We start from the raw sequence: 12683 nt of genomic DNA on the forward strand, positions 1-12683 counted from the left end.
AGTATTAAGATTTTATGACTCTTTTCAGCATCTGTAAAAAGTTTCTCAATTTTAATAACAGTACTTCTGTTGAATATGTAATCAGTGATATTCGCAGTTGTAACTATACCTTGTTCACCAAACAAAAACAGAAGAACTAGGGGAGAAGAAAAGAGGGATTAGAACAGCAGAAACAAGAAAAAACAGAGGAACAATATTGGTTGGTGCTATAGATAACTTAACTGAATAAAACTTGTTTCTTAACACATTAAAAGGACAATGGTTACATCTATATATGCTAAATAAGATAGCATCCAAGTATAACTTGAGGGGCAGACACAAGAATTTTCAACAATAGTGGCACCAAAGCCTATAACAACAAAAAAGATAACATCAAGTCTTATCTCAATATCTATATTTGGGTCAAGGATTCTCTAAATATCCAAAGCTTGTAACAACAAAAAAGATAAGATCAAGGCTAAGGGAAAATAAGTAATTTTAGCAAAATAAGATGTAATACTACTTCCAACCTATAGCCAGCTATGGTATGATAATCCTGGGATAGCTGTGGTAGTATGGTAGTACCTTGCGGTACGAATAAACCTAACAGAAACTAGATGAAATATGTATATTTTAGCATTATATGTATATTTTAATAGTATACGGGTTTGTTAACCGTGTGATTCTACCATACCTTTAAATTAGATGAAAAGTTTGTAACTTCTTTCTTGAAGCATGGTGGTGCATGGTTCTGATAAGGTGGACACACGTATTATAAACATTTTTAATTATAAAATTATGATAAAATGTTGAAACTATTAATTTTATATAAATTGCAACGCAGGAGACTTACATCGTTTGAAATAAGTGTACTTATTACCTGGGAATATCTAATTTTGGTTTCCATCCTCTAAAAAGAGACCCTTTTAGTGTTCTTCCAGTAATAAATAATCCATAATGACATGCTACATTTGGGTTTGTCTTAGGAACCCCAAGAGTAACTGTCACACCCCACCCCTAATAATTAATGACAAAAATAATTATCTTTTTTTTACCTTTTAAAGATTAAGAGATTAAGAAAAGAGTTAGTTAGGTTACATCACAGCAAGAATGCAAAGCTGTATTTATCATCTCAGTGTCTCCAATGCATTCAAATGAATATTCTACACCACCGTCTGTAAGTCGCTTGATATCCTGAAATCATAAATATAAGAAATCAACTATATTATCCTTATTAATCTTATTATTGGAGTATTTATTAACATAAACATATTACTAGTGTACCTGTTGAACTGTCTCATCAATGTCATTTGGGTTGATGAAATCTGTTACTCCAAAAGCTTTTGCTGCACAAATAACAAAAATCATTATTAATGAACAATTTTTATACTAATCACACCAAGAAAGACTTGTTAGATTTAGCACTTGTTATGAAAATAAATCGTGTGTTATTACCTTTCTCTTTCTTTTCAGGATTAGTGTCCACCCCAATTATCGTAGATGCGCCCCTTATTTTAGCACCTTGTGCAACCTAATCAATTGACATTTCAATTAACCAATAAAAATGATATAAAAACAGGTTTAGATACTTACAGATAGTTCCCAAACCAAAAATCGCAACTGTTGATCCATTAGAAACATCAGAAACACTCCAAGTTGCACCCAAACCTATAAAAACAATTCTATTTACAATATTTCTTTTCAAAATTTTCTTATTTATGAAAAATGCAAAATTGGTCCCTGTGGTTTGCCTTTTTCTTTGGTTTTTGTCCCTCAAGTTTCAAATTTTCAAATTTGGTGTACTTTTGTTGCGGTTTTTGATCGTGTTTCAACTTGAAAAGACTATTTTGCCCTTACGTAATTTCTTTTGGATTTTCTTTTCAAATGACTAAAAAGAGGGGTCCTATATATATATATATATATATATATATATATACATATATATATATATATATATATATATATATATATATATATATATATGTATATATATATCACAAGGGAAAAATAGTCTTTTTCATTTTAAGAAGGGACAAAAACCACAAAAAAGGACCAAATTTGCAACTTTGAAACTTGAGGGATCAATTATGCAAATTTATGGTTTACAAAGTTTGTTTACCTACTGTTCCTAAATCCAGCCGAATTATAATTGGTAATGTAAGCAAATAATGATAAAAATAATAATAATAATATTAATAACTTACATCACATGTGTCTACAAGAGCTAGAAAATTGTCAGGAAAGGCTAAAACATATAAAATAAAAGCAGCTAATTGACTCTTATTAGTTTCACCAAAAACACCCATCCATATACTTAGCCTCTGAAACATATAAAAAAATAGAGTTATTAAAAATATGACATATAATTATATAAATAATGAAAAATGAAAATTTCTTACCTTTATTTTGCTTAACCAGGTCTAAGATGCACCAACAAAATCCTCACATACTTGAGATCCATCATGACTTTTTAGAGACTTATCTATAATCTCATCAATTCCCTACATCAAAAAATAAAAAATGTAATAAGAACTTTTTAATTGAATAAAAAAAAGGTTATTTATAATACTAACCATGAATGAGCTAACAAAAGCATGAGAATGTGTTCCACGAAGTGGTATTCCAAATATTTTTCTAGCTGCACAATTCCTAACATTTCACAATAATATATATATATATATATATATGTATATATATATATATATATATATATATATATATATATATATATATATATATATATATATATATATAAGCTACAATTCTACATTGTTATTTGTAGCAATATCTTGATGCCCCTATACCACCATATGAGCCCTACATATAAAAGAAACAAGAAATTTTGTAAAAAAAGGAGGGGTAAAATGACCATCCCATTTGATTAGAAGGTCACGAATCCGATTTTGAAGATTCATAACTGGATGCATAAGGGTTAAAAGTGATGTTAGTTTAAAGAACAAATGACATATTAAGTAAGCACATGGCAAAACAACGATCACCTAAAAGGGATCATTAGGTTGCACTCCAACAATCTTCACTCGTTTAATAGATTCTAATGCTTGTTCTAAGTATCAATTATTGATGTAACCTGTTATCAATGAGCCCAATTAGATAACTTCCCTCTTAGGATTTTCATCAAACATCTTCTCTGCAACATCTATCTGGCCAAACTTTATGAATCCAATGTCTAAAATTACCCTCTTAAGTGAAGTTGCCCTCATAGTGATAAAGAATTCACAGATGTACAACAACCTATGTCTTCTGAAAGATTAAAAGCTACATATAATATTATACTTAATTAAAAGCACAAAAGAATTCAAGAAAAGTATGTATGAATGACTATCTTCAAATTACCCCAACGGAAAAGGGAAAACTTCATATAATTAGAGGTTGATATACAAGAACTTAGGGTTCACCAAATCAAATAGTAGGTATATGTGTAGAATAAGGAACCAAAGTTGGAATCGAGTTCTGGTATAGAAGTCGATGGCAAGGAGTTGTTATGAGAAGGGAAACAAGAGTTATCAGCTGACCTGGATGATAACCATGGCAAATCGAAAGGGGAAGTTGTTCTCCTTCATTCTCATTATGAGTGCCTCCATTAAGCATCGATGGAAGAGGAGTAACAATGAAGACCATCATTTCAACGGTATCAAATTAGAACAATCCAAATAAAGTCAGCTGTCCCGACAGGCGGCGACGTTAGATGGCCCAGTTGGAGGCGACGATAGCCGACCGGAAAGATGTAAACGGGGTACAATTTTTAAACTGTTTTTTTATTTGAAGCATGTGAGGAGAAATAAAGAACCGAAAATTGTAAGATAAAAAAAACATTACCTTAATCTACTTTGAAAGAAGCGTATCACGGTGCATTGAAAGCTACCCGCAGAACAGTTGCCCTATTGAGAGAATTTCCACGTGTAACCACGTGTAACCACCGAATCAATAAATTCAATCATACCAGTTGCTTCAATCGAATCCTAATATACAAGGAAAAAAAATCAATAGCAAAACTGGTAGATTTTGAGACCAGTTAGACAAAACGGTGGCAATAGGGTACCAAATCGGCATTCCAAAAACAAGAGTTATCAGCTGACCTGGATGATAACCATGGCAGATCGAAAGGGGAAGTTGTTCTCCTTCATTATCATTATGAGTACCTCCATTAAGCATCGATGGAAGAGGATTAACAATGAAGACCATCATTTCAATGGTATCAAATTAGAACAATCCAAATAAAGTCAGCTGTCCCGACAGGCGGCGACGTTAGATGGCCCAGTTGGAGGCGACGACAGCCGACCGGAAAGATGTAAACGAGGTACAATTTGTAAACTGTTTTTTTATTTGAAGCATGGGAGGAGAAATAAAGAACCGACAATTGTAAGATAAAAAAAACATTACCTTAATCTACTTTGAAAGAAGCGTATCACGGTGCATTGAAAGCTACCCGCAGAACAGTTGCCCTGTTGAGAGAATTTCCACGTGTAACCACCGAATCAATAAATTCAATCATACCAGTTGCTTCAATCGAATCCTAATATACAAGGAAAAAAATCAATAGCAAAACTGGTAGATTTTGAGACCAGTTAGACAAAACGGTGGCAATAGGGTACCAAATCGACATTCCAAAAACACAAAATTGGCGACCCAAACACCAAAATTGGCAATCCTAATCACATATTGGACCAATTCCGATCTCTAAAAACACGTTCCAGCAATCAATTTTTCCATCCAGTGGGATCGTGGAGTTTCCGTACCAAAGTACGTTTCCGCCAAGGATCGAAACGATAACGTACCGTTATTCGGAACGAAACGTTCAGAACATGGATCGTGGCTGATAGAGGGAGAAGAAGTTAGCGCATATTGAAGTTATAATTCATCAAGGGAGAAGAAGTTAGGGTTTGGGGGAAGAAAAGAAGAAGAAGCTAATGATCCAAGAATAAAAAGGGTGGAGAAGAAATTAGCGTTCTTTATCCCTGTGACTATGATATTAGCGTATATTGAAGTTATAATTCATCAAGGGAGAAGAAGTTAGGGTTTGGGGGAAGAAAGGAAGAAGAAGTTCATTACCTCGATAATTAAAGAACTGAAGCGGGTCAAAACTTAGATTTCCGATGATTCCCATCGTTATCTCTCTAATTGTTCTTATCTAAGCAGTCTGAAATCAAGACGTAAACATAAGTATCAAAGATACAGATTTCACCCCTTTAAACCTAATTTTTGATACCAAGAATAAAAAGGGTGGATTTGATTCCTTGTTGCTAAGGATTTACGCATGTACGTCGACACCACCATCGAAATTGACAACGCCATCTCCGAAATTGACCGGAAAGCACCTCCGTTCATCATCACCAACGGATCCATCCCAGTCTCCCTTCTTTCCATCACTTCTCACAATAGAGAAAAAAGAGGGAGAGTCGATTGCAAAGATGAAAGATAGAAAGAAGCTAGAAAAGAACAAGGCGGGTTTTCAAAATTTTGGGGATTTCGTTTCCCCCTTGTCTACTAAATGCGCGTTTCAATAAAAATTATAAAGCGACAGTTATGGAGGACGCGCATGTGCCCTCCTTGTTTTTAATTTTTTTTTTTACATTAGACACTAATTTAAGGGCACGCAATTATGCGTGACTTAAATCCTTAAAGTTTTTGAAGAGATGATACTTTTTTAATGTCACTCTCTTTTGCGTAACATAAATCAATGAGTGTCGTGGTTTGCGCGTCGTAAAAGGGTCTTTTTCTTGTAGTGCCGCATACATAAGTGTATACTACATCCAACATATATTTTCCCTACTCATAGTTTCATGTGAATGGTGCCATTATCGTTTTTCCTAATTACCAAGATTCACATTCATCATAAGTCCATTAGTCAAATAATTCTAAAATCCCATATGTTTGGAATTTGGTGATGTTTTTCATGTTTATATGGCCAAGATGGCAATGTCACATATATATGTTATCTAAACCATTTTTGGATTAATCAACGCTAAAAATTGAATTTTGTTGCTTCTTATGCTTATATTAGTCAAATAGATTCCATGACAAGGATTTGCTTTAAAATAAATAATATCATTTTTGTAAACTAAAATTGAACAATTATCAAAACCAAAATCATATCTATATTTTTTATAACGAATAAAATGAAATATTTTTTGTGCCATTTCAAGCAAGTAGTAACAATATGAAAAAACCATATATAAACGATTAAGGACATTAACTTCAAAATTCTCAATCATATTGAAATGATTTGTTTTCTTGTTGCCCATGATTAGGTCCATTTCCTTGCATCTCAACATTTACTCCCCTTTATACATTTACATTAGTACAAATATTAATGCCATATCTTATGTCCAATATTATGAATTAGCAGTAAAATCATTATAGAGTTTAATCAAAAATATACCTGAGTTGGCAAACCCATTGGCTTAAACTTCTTTAGTTCCGCTAAGTATTTCGGAAAGCTATGCCTCATGTGTAACACTTGGTCTCCGGTATAAGCTTACTTTCCAATTGTTTATATTTTCTTTGGGACACGACATGTTGGAAGCCTCAAAACGGAGTGTCGAGATGACTTTGGTTGCGGATATTAATGAACCAACACGACGAGTCGAGGTGCCTTAACTCGGCGTGTTGGCAGCTGGGAAGGAAACCCTAATTTTTAAGGTGTTGCACCCTATTTGAAGACCTTAAGTCCCTTATCTGGCCTCCTTACCAACCTCTTTTGTCTAGAAACCCTAAATTCGAGTATCATCTTCCATAGTTGAGTGTGTGAGCTTGTAGCGAGCTTTGGGTGTTGATTTTTGTACTCTTTTGAAGGAGCTGTAAAGTTTGAGGTATCAAGTTTATACCTTGCTTTGTTATTCTTTAGATCTCTTCTTGTGGGGTTTTATAATGCCTTTTGGGATCATCGATGGATTGTCCAAGGAGTTGAGTGTTTCATGGGTTGTCATGTTAGATCTGGCCATTTTGTGGCCTCATTTGGCTTAAAGTTGCAAGCTTTATTAGGTTCCAGGTCTCATTCATGCATTAAGTCTTTTATTCAGCCCTCCTTGATCTCTAGAGCTTCTTTTTGGCATGCATGAATGTGAAGCTGGCAACTTCACGTGATTTTCCATCCTTTGGGTGTCAGATCTGCATTTCGAGACTATGTCTTTGGAGATTAAGAGCTTAATGGGTTAAGCCTTCACACAACTGAGCCTAGGGTTTGGGGTTTGAACCATTTTCGTGGTTCCTAAGGGTAAAGTTGGAAACTTTACCCTTCTAGATATCATTTTGGAGGAAATCTGAGCTTTGGAGCTCTTAGATTTGATGAAGACAGCTTAATGCATTAAGTTGTTGGATTTCTGGCGAACTCAGCGTGTTCATTAGTAAACATGACGAGTTGGTATGGTGTTTCCCGATCTTGCAGCGGATGTAGAAACACGGCGTGTTGGGTCAACTCGGACCATTAACCTTGACTTTTAACTTTAGTCTTTGACCAAGTTTGTAACGCCTGTGTTTCCGGGCTTGCCACTTTTAGCAATGTAATAGTCTAGGTTAACCTTTGTAACCCGTTTTGAAATAATAAGATTGTATTATTTGAGTACTATGTGTTTTGTGCTTAATTGCTTAATTATGTGGTTTGATTAATTAAGAATAAAAATAAGCGTCAAAATTTAAGTGTAAAATAAACATAATATCTTTGGTTAATGTTGTAGTAGTTGAAACGAGGTTTCCGAATATATATATATATAGAACGCCCAAATCTGACTTCGTATGAGGAAGTTATGATTTATCGAAGTCCCGGCTTAGCGGTATACAGCCTGTTTTACTCGATTTTAGATCGAGTGGTTGTTATCCGAAGCAATCTAAATGAGAATCGAAGATCTCATTGTTGGTATTGAAGCGATAAAAAGTTAGGCGAGAACGGACATCAAACGAAGAAGTTATGAATTTATAACGAAAGTTTCTGTCGCGGCTTATTAAAATTAATTAATAAAAATAAAGTCAAAATTAGCCGACGGAGTCTAAACGAAAGTCGAAGCAATCTAAATGAGAATCGAAGATCTCATTGTTGGTATTGAAGCGATAAAAAGTTAAGCGAGAACGGACATCAAACGAAGAAGTTATGAATTTATAACGAAAGTTTCTGTCGCGGCCTATTAAAAATAATTAATAAAAATAAAGTCAAAATTAGCCGACGGAGTCTAAACGAAAGTCGTAGAGCGTGGTCTCACCTTTCCGTGGATATAAAGAACGTCGAAAACGGAGTTTGTATGAAGAAGATATGAATTTACGAAGTTTGATAAATAAATTGTATTTATTTTTAAATCAAAAATCCGGCATTATCCGAAGGGGGAGTCACCAGTCCGATCCGAGGTACGCCCCGCGTACGCGAGAACGCCCCGCGTACTCCGGAAGTGTCGACACTTCGGATGACGCATGCAGTGACGATTTCGGAGGCTAGTACGCCCTGCGTACGCCTGTACGCCCCCCGTACTCCGAGGCTCCAGCCTCCTATAAATAGGATGCGAGGATTCCGGGTATTTTTACCCTTTTCCTCTCGTTTTCGTGTCGAAGCTCTGCGCAAAAACCCCCGAAGCTATCCCGAAGTCCCGGTATCATACTCTAGCCCCGAGGCAAGTCCCGAGATCCCGAAGATCCCGAGAAGTGCGGTTCCCGAGTCGAAGCTCTGCCCGCGAGAAGTTCGATTTTTGTGAAGATCTTCCAGATCTGCTGTGGATTACTACTTCTATAAGCCGTAGTGCTGTCCGATCATCTTTTGATCAAGTGAGTGTGTAGTTATTTTCTTCCAAATACAATAATACGAAGTATTATATATAAAATACGTGCTATGTGTATATATTTGGTTGTGTTATGTGTGAATGAGTATTCACTCTCTTCTATCTTACAGATCTGCTTATTTCTTTATGAGATATGTGTTATGTGTGTGTGTGCCTCATCTGTTATGTGATATATGTGTTGATTAAAGCATGCTATACAGGTTTTTAAACTATGTATACAAATGTATATTTTTATCTACTAATATGTTGGGTAGAACATGGGTAGACAGTTGGTGTGTAATAAACAGATGAGAGGCCTCGTTGTTGTTTGATTGAGTCATCTAGCGGAGTTTAGATGACGACCACTGGCTATTCTAGACAGTCTTGTGGAAACATTAGCAGGTTCGCCACCTGTAGGTGTTAATGAACTTGGGTGTTCATTCGCTGTACTCCATCCCCCTCATGGTTGCCTTATTTGACTTATATTGCTGAGGTACCCCCGAAGCATGTGTTGTCGCCCCGATGAAATATTCTTAGACTAGGTCCCTTATGTTAGTTGTTTTAGGGACATTAAAGTGAGAATAACGGGAATGGGTAATTGGGTTATTGTTGGTTGGTGAAAATTAAATATGATATTTATTGTGGGTTGAAAACCCTATATGCTCACCAGGCTCCCAAGCCTGACCCACTCAGTTTTAAATTGTATTACAGGTAGTGGCGGAAGGGCATGAGATGGATGAACCATCAAGTTGTTTTGTTTACAAGTCTGCATATGTTTATATTTGTTATATGACTTGTAATGTATTCGTTTATGCTTATTGGTCTGTATCGGAACATGACACCCCGAGTTTTGATTATAATGAAAATACATTTCTTTTATGAAATGCTTCGGTAAACAATGTTTTATCATGTTTTGTTTTTGGGAACAAATTCCGCAACTCTTTCAAATCAAAAGGATTTACTCTGAAAATATTTAAAAGCATAAATGAAAATCCGTCTTTTCTGGCCGAGATTTTGGGGATGTCACAGTTGGTATCAGAGCATTAGTTTAAGCGAACTAGGAATTTGTTGGATTTCTAGACTTAAACTTAGAATGCTAAGTGGAGTTTTGAGATGCGTGTCTGTTAAGTTTTAGACACAAGCACTAGTTTATTTTAGGAAAGTTGCCTAAAATGCTTTATGTGCTAAATGTTATATGTTGCCATATATGATATTATTTGTTCGGATCTATGGTCTGTTGCCGACCGGATCTAGAAACCTTATATGTGTAGGATTCTAAGCGTACGTCTACAATATTAGAACTAGCATGTAAACGTTTCGGAGTGATAAGGATGATTTGAATATCTATCATGATTGAGGATCTAATTTCACCTTATTCGGTGTATAGATCAAAATGGTGAGAACAAGAAGTGGAGTTGGAAATGCTGACGAAAACAGGAATCAACCACCAGTGATTGAACCAATACCTGTCGTAGCAGCAGCACCTGAGCCAATAACCATGGCTGGTGTGCAATTGATGATTCAGACGATGTTGGATCGTCAGATGGATGAAACTAGACGGTTGCTTCAACAAAATCGTGAAGAACTGTCGATTCGTGTGGAAGAGCCTGAATTAAATGAAGGGCACTCGGAAGGTGGAAACTTCAGTGGGTCTGTTGGTCCAGCCAACCCACCAATAGTTAGGCAAGATAACCGCGATGGAAGGAACGATGGAATGGGATGCAAGTACAAGGACTTTTTGACTTGTAAACCATCGACCTTCAATGGAAAGGAAGATCCGATTGGGGTTATGGATTGGATCTCCGAAATGGAGCTAGCCTTCATGACTTGTGGCTGCAGAGGTAAATTGCAGACTATCTATGCCGTGCGTCAATTCCGAGGTGGAGCCGTTCGTTGGTGGAACACTCTAGGGAAGACCTTAAGCCCTAATGAGCCACTGCAATTGTCATGGGCAGAGTTCTTGGTGCAGTTCAAGCGCAAGTTCTGCTCGGCTCAAAATCTGTTGGAGTTGGAGAACAAGTTTCTGACATTGACGAAAGGCAGCATGTCAGTTGATGAATACACCAATAACTTCACCGATAAGATGGAGTTTGCCTTGCGTATCGTTCCAGACGAGTTGACAGAGGTGGATCGGTATGCGAAGGGACTTCCATGGGAGTACGAGGTGCCAGTACGTCAGGCACTTACTCTAGAGGCAACTATCTGGGCTGCCAAGTCTGTGGAGAACATGATCAAGGGGAGAACCACCGACAAGACTGATGTTGGTGAGAAAAGAAAGTTTGAAGGAACATTTGGTTCCGGTAAGAAGAGCAAATTTTCGAAATCTGATTCGAAAAAGTTTGAAGGAAAAGAAGGTGATGCAGAGCATTCCAGTGGTGTGTGATTTTCCGGAAGTGTTCCCTGAGGATCTTTCTGGATTACCACCTGATAGACAAGTGGAGTTCAGAATAGACTTGTTACCAGGAACCATGCCAATAGCAAAAGCACCTTATCGATTAGCACCGACGGAGATGAGGGAGCTGATGATGCAACTTCAGGAGTTATTGGACAAAGGTTTCATTAGACCTAGTTCATCGCCCTGGGGAGCTCCGGTGTTATTTGTAAAGAAGAAAGATGGAAGTATGAGAATGTGCATCGATTACAGAGAGCTGAACAAGGCAACAATAAAGAATAGATATCCATTGCCGAGGATTGATGACCTGTTTGATCAATTGCAAGGTTCGAGCTATTTCTCAAAGATCGATCTTAGGTCAGGATACCATCAGCTGAAAGTAAGAGAGCAAGATATCGAGAAGACTGCATTCAAAACTAGATATGGACACTACGAGTTCTTGGTTATGTCGTTTGGACTAACCAATGCTCCAGCAGCGTTCATGGATTTGATGAATAGGGTTTGTAATCCTTTCCTTGATAAATCCGTGATAGTGTTCATAGACGACATTCTGATCTACTCGAAAAACCAGGAGGAGCATGGCAGACACTTGCGAGAAGTGTTAGAAGTTTTGAAGAAGGAGAAGCTTTATGCGAAGTTCTCCAAATGTGATTTTTGGATTCGTGAGGTCCAATTCTTGGGTCACGTGGTCAACCAAGAAGGGATAATGGTTGATCCAGCGAAGATCGAAGCTGTGACGAAGTGGGAACAACCGAAAAGTCCCACGGAGATTCGAAGCTTTTTAGGATTAGCCGGATATTACCGAAGGTTTATCCAAGGTTTTTCTTCGATTGCTACTCCATTAACAGCTTTGACCCACAAAGGAGCTACTTATGCTTGGAGTGATAAGCATAAAGAAGCATTCGAGAAGCTAAAGAAGAAGCTATGCGAGGCACCGATACTTTCTTTACCCGATGGAGTTGAAGACTTAGCTGTTTATAGCGATGCGTCTGGGGTTGGATTGGGTTGTGTTTTGACCCAAAGAGAAAAGGTGATAGCATATGCGTCTCGACAGCTGAAAGAGCATGAAAAGAATTACCTGACTCATGATTTGGAGTTGGCAGCGGTAGTTTTCGCTCTGAAAATATGGAGGCATTACCTCTATGGCACGAAGTGCAAACTTTTCACTGATCATAAGAGTCTCCAATACCTCTTTAATCAGAAAGAATTGAATATGAGGCAACGACGCTGGCTAGAATTACTTAAAGACTACGACTGCGAGATACTTTACCACCCCGGTAAAGCTAATGTTGTTGCTGATGCTCTCAGTCGGAAAGTCAATCTTGAAAGGAAGAGGCCAAGAGCGTTGAGAATTGAAGTTGTCTCGACTATTGTGGAAAGTATAAAGAAAGCTCAAGAGGAAGCTTCTGAGAAAAATTACCGAAAGGAGGAACGTTTGGGTAAAACGTTGGTGTTTGGTACTAACGGTCATGGACTGAAGGTATTCCAAGATCGTATTTGGGTACCTAAGTCAGGAAGAATTAGGGATCATCTGATGGAAGAAGCTCACAAAA

The 12683-nt window shown here is 37.0% G+C and overlaps 1 pseudogene; it reads right to left on the reverse strand.

Moving 5' to 3' along the window:
- Positions 1 to 327: 327 nt before the first annotated feature.
- On the reverse strand, positions 328 to 3618 carry LOC128132830 (alcohol dehydrogenase-like 6; annotated as a pseudogene).
- Between the last annotated feature and the right edge of the window lie 9065 nt (positions 3619 to 12683).

The sequence above is a fragment of the Lactuca sativa genome, chromosome 3, assembly GCF_002870075.4.
Source record: "Lactuca sativa cultivar Salinas chromosome 3, Lsat_Salinas_v11, whole genome shotgun sequence".
Lineage (NCBI taxonomy): Eukaryota > Viridiplantae > Streptophyta > Magnoliopsida > Asterales > Asteraceae > Lactuca > Lactuca sativa.